Source organism: Mus pahari, chromosome 21 (genome assembly GCF_900095145.1).
Source record: "Mus pahari chromosome 21, PAHARI_EIJ_v1.1, whole genome shotgun sequence".
Lineage (NCBI taxonomy): Eukaryota > Metazoa > Chordata > Mammalia > Rodentia > Muridae > Mus > Mus pahari.
In genome coordinates this window covers 42,789,267-42,797,149 of record NC_034610.1, presented here as the reverse complement: position 1 = coordinate 42,797,149, position 7,883 = coordinate 42,789,267, and positions in this window count along the sequence as shown.

The following is a 7,883-nucleotide window of genomic DNA, read 5'->3' as shown; positions in this document are numbered from 1 at the left end:
TTAAACTACTCTTTCTATAAGAACAGAAAATATATAAGTAAAGCAAAAATACTGCATTTTGTTACATGCAACGGTCTCAAATCTGAGCCAAGGTGTGTTGGGCAGTGTTCATTGGCACTGTGGGGCCTGGTGGCATCTGCAGTGCAAGGTGTGTCTGTCCTGTGTTCCAGACCATGAGGAAGAGACACAGTGTCCCAGGAGGTCACTGGGAAACATCTCAGATTCAGTATCTGTTAGATTTGTTTTTAATTGAGTTGTTGTTGTTGTTGTTGATGTTGTTGTTGTTGTTGTTATCATGTATTCAGAAGCCTTTCACCATTGCCAAATGTTTCAGTCTCCTCTTCCAGTTACCCATCTCCACATGGAGTCAAGACCATCGTCTAAGAAGCTTCAGTGGTTGCCGTCGTCATGAATGATTGCCTGCACAAGACCTCTACAAGACCAAGCCTCCCAGCACTGTAACAGAGTAAGACTGGGCTTGTGAGCCTCCATCCCTCACTAAGAAGCGATGCACAGTTGATGGCTTCTGAAGGAGGGAGAGTCAACTTTCCTTAAGGATGTGGCTCCTAGTAGGTTGACCATACTCCAAGGATGGCCCCCTCACTCAGAAGTATATTGGCAGCACAAACTGGAAATATATACTTGATTGGTGCCTTCATGCCAGAGGGTAGAGAAACCCGTTTCTGAGTCTCAGAATAAAACCATTCACCATTCCACAGAAGAACATGGTTTCCACACAGTGCACAAGTCTTACACTGGAGAAAGATCTTTCTTTCTCTCTCCCCCTTGCTCTTCCTGTGCTTCTAGTCTGACCACTTAAGCACAGGTGAGTGACTGTTCATGGCGTGTCCCTGGGAGCCCTGAGATTTCAGTGCCTTCCACTCTGGACTATGGTGGTAGTGAGGTATTTGTTCGTGTTGTTTGTTTTAACTTTTAACTAGCCTACAAAATAGTGGGTTCATTATGATGGTTTGTTTGCTTATATTATGAAGTTGTTGTGGTGGTGGTGGTGGTGGTGTGTGTGTGTGTGTGTGTGTGTGGTCATTGGGAGATGGCTCAGCCATTAAAGGCTAGGCTCACAACCATAAAATATAAGAGAGAGATTTTTAAAGTGCCACTTAAATACCCATGTAGAGATATTCATTGGGTACTGTGAATTAGATCAGGACATCCCAGAAAGGTAGCAAAGACAAACTTGCTAGGTGAGAGTAGAGTTATTAATTACCCCTACCTGTGTCCTGAGGATAAAATTAATAAGTAGAGAATGACAGCCAGGCCAGATCATCAGGTCATCACGTGGTGAACTTGGGGACTGTAGTGAGTTCTGGACTCATGGGAGAAAGCAGTCCATCTAAGCTTAGGGATTTGTTCTACAGCTGTAAGAGTGCAAGGGAGGGTTGCGCAAAAATCCACTTTCGAGAGAGGGGGACCACCGGAAGGTTAGATGTTCTAGAATGTGTGAGAATCAGTGAAAAGACCAGTCAAAAAGACTGAATGTCTCCGTCATCAAGGGCAGCACAGGGGTGACTCTGAGCCCAAGAACTCTCCCCTGGGACCATAAGGACTTTTACACTGACCAGTGGGGGAAGGGAGCCTACCAGTTCTCTGAAGCTTGGGCTAGCGAGCAATGGCTTTCCGTGTGGCTGCAGGGGATGTGGCAGAAGGGAGTTCTAAATCTGAGTAATGGCACCAAAGGTCGTGTTTTATAAAAATAAAGAGGAGACGGAATAAGTTCTGGTAGATGTGCAGTCAGGTGTCAGGGAAAGGGGTGCTTCTGCAAGCCCCTGAGGGACCAGCCGCATAATGGTATAGTGTAGAATAGAGTTTATTCAGGGCATGAGGAGGGGAGCTGAGGGAGTAGAGACAGAGAAAGGCAGACAGAGAGAGAGAGAGTAGAGGAGTAGAGGCAGGCCGTGAACACGTGGAGAGAGAGGGAGGTAAAGGGGGAGAGAGGAGGAGCAAGAGGACAGAGCAAGAGCAGGAAGGAAAGAGAGTGAGGAGGGGGCAAGCAGCTCCTTTTATAGTGAGTCAGGCACACCTGCCTGTTGCCAAGTAACTGTGGGCAGAGCCTAGACAAATGCTAACAGGTGCACCCATTTGTCACCTCAGCACTGGCCAGTTGAAACCAAATGGTGAACTTCAGGCAAGTTAGAGACCTTGTCTCAAGGAAGCACAGTGTCTTTCAGAGGTGGACTCCCGAAGTTTCCCATTGTCCACTTGTTTGAGTACCAGTGTGCACATGCATGGATGTAGAGCCACAATTTAGGAACAATTTTCAGAAGAAAAACTTTTTCTCTCCATTTGTTTTTCTCAATGACTGCTTCCATACACATCCCCGTCTTTCTTAGACTCCAGAGCATGGGCATAAGGCATGTGGTAAACACATATGACATGTGACAGTGGTGAACACAGGAGCAATACTCATTGATAAAGTTAGATTTGTCTGTCTTCATCAGTTTGTAGCTAATTAAGAACTGAGTGAAGGACTTCTTTACCAAAAGAATATACATAGTCTGCTCAAGGGTGTGAAGATGCAGTATAAGTTTCTAAGCTAGCTACCAAACTGATGAGCCCAACCAATATTTTCCACATGTCCCTTTAATCACAAAGATGAGTAATAAATGCTGACTTTATATTGCTGATAGACAATTGCAAAGGAAGGTGATTTTTTTTTGGTGAAAAAAAAATCTAAAAAAACGAAGAATTTCTATTATGTCACATAAGGAACTGAAGGGGGCTGCAACCCTGTAGGTGGAACAACAATATGAACTAACCAGTACCCCCTGAGCTTGTGTCTCTAGCTGCATATGTAGCAGAAGTTGGCTTAATCGGCCATCATTGGGAAGAGAGGCCCCTTGGTCTTGCAAACTTTATATGTCCCAGCACAAGGGAAGGCCTGGGCCAAGTAGTGGGAGTGGGTGGGTAGGGGAGCAGGGGTGGGGGGGTATAGGGAACTTTCGGGATAGCATTTGAAATGTAAATAAAGAAAATAATAATAAAAATATATATTAAAAAAAAGTTTGGTGTTTTGATGGATCACTATCCTGCTATTCAACCAAGGTCCAGAACTTCCTTGGGTGGCTAAGCCTTGTAGTATAGTCCCTTGCTCCCCTTCAGTTCTGCCCCATCCCTTATGTTTATTGTAAAATCAAAGTCATAAAAGGTCTTGAGTCTTCCTAAAACACATGTTTAAGAAGGGCTACTGTGGCCGTAGGAATGGCTGCATCGGACAAAACATAAAAGTAAAAGCTAGAACAGCTCATTCATGCAACAACTGCCGGATTTTAGACAAATACTTATGGTGGACTCAGAGCAGGGGATGCAGCGAGGAATTCATTTGGGAGATCATCAAAGGTACAGTTTCAGACACACAAAAGCAGGATAGCAATGGCATAAGATCTTCATTGACAAAGGAAGTGGAAGTAACCATCCATAACCTTTGAACCAATGTTTAAGCAATACCCTTAGGTAGCTATCTTTCCTTCCTAAGCAGTGTTCAAGAAAAAAAACGGATTGCTAGCCATTTAGAATGATGTGGTCTTCAGACAAGAGTCTCCTCTTGATCTATAAGTGATTGGGCAGTGAGAGGTCATCAAGTCAGCACCCCTGTGAGCTGGGTTCCTATAATGTCCAGAATCTTCTTGCTGTCAGCTCCAACTCTGTTTCACTGGACTTATTCTGATCTTATCACTGCCATCATCAAGACCTCAAGGACTTAGAAGCAGCTAAATTCCTTATCCTGTTCGCCTCTCTCAGGTAGATCTTCTACATTTTCTTTAACGTCTCTAATTTTCTATCTTCATTCCTCTCCTTGTACCATGTTCTTAGATGTCCCTGTTCCTTAGGGAATGTGTACCCAGACCTGAGACCCTTTTGGAGATGTCCTATAACTGAGTACATTGGAGAGACTATTTAAATCTGTTGATCCGGATAAAATATTTCATTAATGCAGCCCAAGTTTATAGCCAAGATTTTAGCATTTCCTGTCACAATCTGTGTTCCTTTAGGTTTAACTCTATAAAGTTATCTTCTGCAAATGCTATTATTTGTGTGTATTTCTATGAAGCTCATTTTTTAGTATGAGAATAAGCTTCATGTTGCCCATATTCCACGTCTCTTTTTTGGATTCAAGTCTTCTTCCTAATCTATCAAGTTCTCATTAAATTGAAAAATCTGACATCCGTCACTTCAGTGATTTCTCTTCGGCCTCAAATCACTGAAAAATCATTAAAACTTCAGTTCAGAGTCAAGAGTCAGGCGTGGTGATTCCTGCACATAATCTCCGTGCTTGGGAGTTAGAGGAAGGAGGGTCAGCATCTTAAGACCATCTTCATTTACATAGCCAGAATGGTTGCCTGAAACTCTATCTCAAAAAACAAACTAAACAAACTAAGCAAATAGATTAAGTCAGTTCAGCTCATAGCTCATAGTCAGACACTTCAAACAGTGCAAGACTATAATAGAAACATCTCTTTCTAGAATGACCTGGCTTCATAAGTGATATTATCTTGTGTTTTTGGCCATTATCAGTTACCAGTGCATTTAGCTAGCTGATCATGTTCTAACCTTGAATTTTTCTCTTACCAAAAAAAAAAAAATATATATTAAAGACCATCAACATGCCTGTAGCCTTCTATTAGTTTTTAGAATAATATTGACAAAAGATTTGGACCATCCATGGCTTGCTGAGGAATCTAAGCTGATTCATCATCTGCACTAGCCTGATAGATGGTAGCTTGTAGAGTTCACCGTCCCTTACATAAAATAAAAAAAAAAAAAAAAAAAAAAAAAAAAAAAAAAAAATCCAAGTATCATACTCAAGACTCCACGTTTTTGGAGCCCATACAGTTCTCCCATCCCATGCCACAGTAGCCTTGACATTTTGGGTGACTTTCCTTGGGTAGTTTGTTACTTAAGCCAAGAGATTTAAAGTAAGTAGATGTTTAAGAGTCTTATGCCAAATTTGATTTAACATTAGTGATCGCAAGATTGTTCTCAATAGACAAGCACGATAGTATGTACTTATAATCCTAGTTCTTAGGAGGCTGAGGCAAGAGGACCATGAGTTTGAAGCTGGCTTGGGCTACATCCTGAGGAAAACTGTTTAAAGAAAAAAAAACCCACACACCACAAACAAACAAACAAAACCAACTAAAAACAAAAAAACGAAAAGAATATGTGCATTGATAAGGACAAAAGAACCACACATGGAGTGGACATTTGCTTTTCTCCTGGTCCCCCTGAGCTTACACTTAGGTCTTTGTTATTTTCATCTGGCTGCCCACTGACCACATCACACATCCCACTCCTCAGTTAAGCATTTCTCCCAGGCCTTAGTGCCAAACCAGCAGCACTCCAGGTCTTGAATATACCCTTGTTTGCATGTTTGCCCACCATCACGAACTTTTTTTTTTTTTTTTCATTATTGTGTGAAGCTTTCTGAAGTCTGAGCTGAGTTCCTCAAGAGCTGGGGCAGCATCATGGCTGATCTCCCTAGCTGTGCTGGTGAAAGGTTGTTTGCAAAGCTCATGAGTCGATCAAAGCTTTTCAAGTCATCTCTGTTTTCATTTGAAAATATGGATGGATGTATTGCTCTAATTAAGCTATCTCAAGTGTCTTCTTGGGGCTAGTTTAAATGTCTGGCATTCTTTGGAGGATATGGGTATTTCTCCTCAGAATTCTAAAGGAAGTCAAATGATTATGGAAGGGTCATGACTTTGCCCAAAGCCTCAAAAGAGCCAGGTAGCTGAAGGTCAGCTATTTATTCTCTCTGGGTCTCAGTGGAGATGTGACACATTTCCCCCCAGAGTCACTGCAATGAATATATGGGATAATACATGTTAAGTGCCTTGAGTAACTAGCATTGGCACCAGGGAAGGTCTATTCTACCATTTCCCTCTCCACCTTTCCCTTCCTGCTGTCAACTTTCCAGCATGATTTCACTTGTTTTCCCCAGTTTGTCCAGGGCAGAAGTTCCTTTCAGAAGCTTTTGTTCCTTTGAGAGAGACAGTGTTCAGACAGGTGAGCCAAGAATTCCCCGGGCTTCTGATCCTAGCTTGGATGAATCCAGCTCTGTCAGCATCATAGGAATCCCCCAGTGGCACTGCCTCATGCCTCATTGCTACTTTTGCAATCTGGGTCATTTCCAAATCATTTCCTCTGTCTGGTCAGGTGTTGAAAACTATTAACTTGAAAAAAAAAAAGTCTAGAAAAGACCCAAACACTTTGAGGCATCTCTCTTACCATTCCTTGTTTTAGTTTCCAGGCCCACAACATCTAATCTTTGACATCACAAAGCTTAGAGCTCATACCAAAGGAAGCCAGGGGGACAAGTCCCACAGAGAGACAAAAAACAGAGATCCTTCAACGATGCCTGAAATGTCAAGGAACAAATCTGAGATTGACCACTTTGAGTTAGGCTCCTTATGATCATTGTTGGCCTTCTTTTTCTTTCTTACATCTGGGGAAGAGTGAAAATGTTTCCTTCCAAATGCTTCTTTGATGTTACTCAGTTCCTCCACTTAAAAGTATACACACCCAATGGGCCTGGGGAAATAGGCTAATGATACAAGCATGAGGAACTGAGTTTGGACCCCCATCAACTATGTTTAACAAAATACCATTAGGTATAGTAGTAAATAGCTGCAATCCTAGTGCTGGTAGGTGGGTATTAGAGACAGGCAGAGCCTGGTACCTTGATGACCTGGCAAGTCCAGCCAAATTAGTGTGTTCCAGGTTCAGTGAGAGACCTTAACTTTAAATATAAGGAGAGAAGCCATAGAAGAAGACACCTGGTGTTGATATCTGGCTTCCATTCTTACATACATAAGCAAATTTATCCACACATATATGCATATACCACACACATACAACAGAAACACATATACAAGCATACATGCACACAAGCAAGCCCAGTTGTAAGTTGTACATTCACCCCCACACACATACACCCCCCACACATGTCTATATGTATGTATGTATGTATGTATGTATACTACACATAGACAAGATCATCTACACACACACACACACACACACACACATATATATATATATATATATATATATATATATATATATATATTACACACAGACAAGATCTTATACACACATACACACACCCCCACATAGATACATGCACATATGCAGAGACTAGCCCATCCACACACATATGGATATACCACACACCAACACGCATGTACTTACACACTGTCCACCCTTCTGACCTCAAATGGAGGCCTCCATCAGCATTAAACCTTTATTACCACACAGTCTACTTCCTCTTCATAATTCTCTGGTTTATTTCCCACCTTCCTCCATGTCCTCTTCAATGTCAACTTGATTGAAACAAAGACTGACCATCCTTAGGCTTGAAACTAAACTTACCTGCCAGGGAAACCCCACTCGTCAGTCACACTCGGCCAAATATGCATCTCTGATGTGCCAAGAAGGAACAGGAAACACAAAAGGGAACACAGGTCCTCATCCGTGAACTGTGCCACATCTGTCTCTTCAAGCGTATGTCACAGAAGTCCTCTCCATATTTTACCCACTAACTCTTAATTGCCTTACTTTTCTCTGTAGGCTTACAGATGGTTGACTCACTCACAGCTGGACATCTGACCTGTATGTCCTTTCTGATCCTTCCAAGGCAAGTGTAGCATATTTCAATACTAAGTGGAACCAATCTCTGATGAAAGATGTTATTTTGCTTTGTTTTAGGTGCTTTGGGACAGTCTTTCTATGTAGACTTGAATTCATAATCCTTAGCCTTAGCCTTTCAAGAGGTAGGACAAAGGTGATCAACTCAGTACCTAGCAAGAGATTAAGTCCGTTCGTCCTTCCTTCCTTCCTTCCTTCCTTCCTTCCTTCCTTCCTTCCTT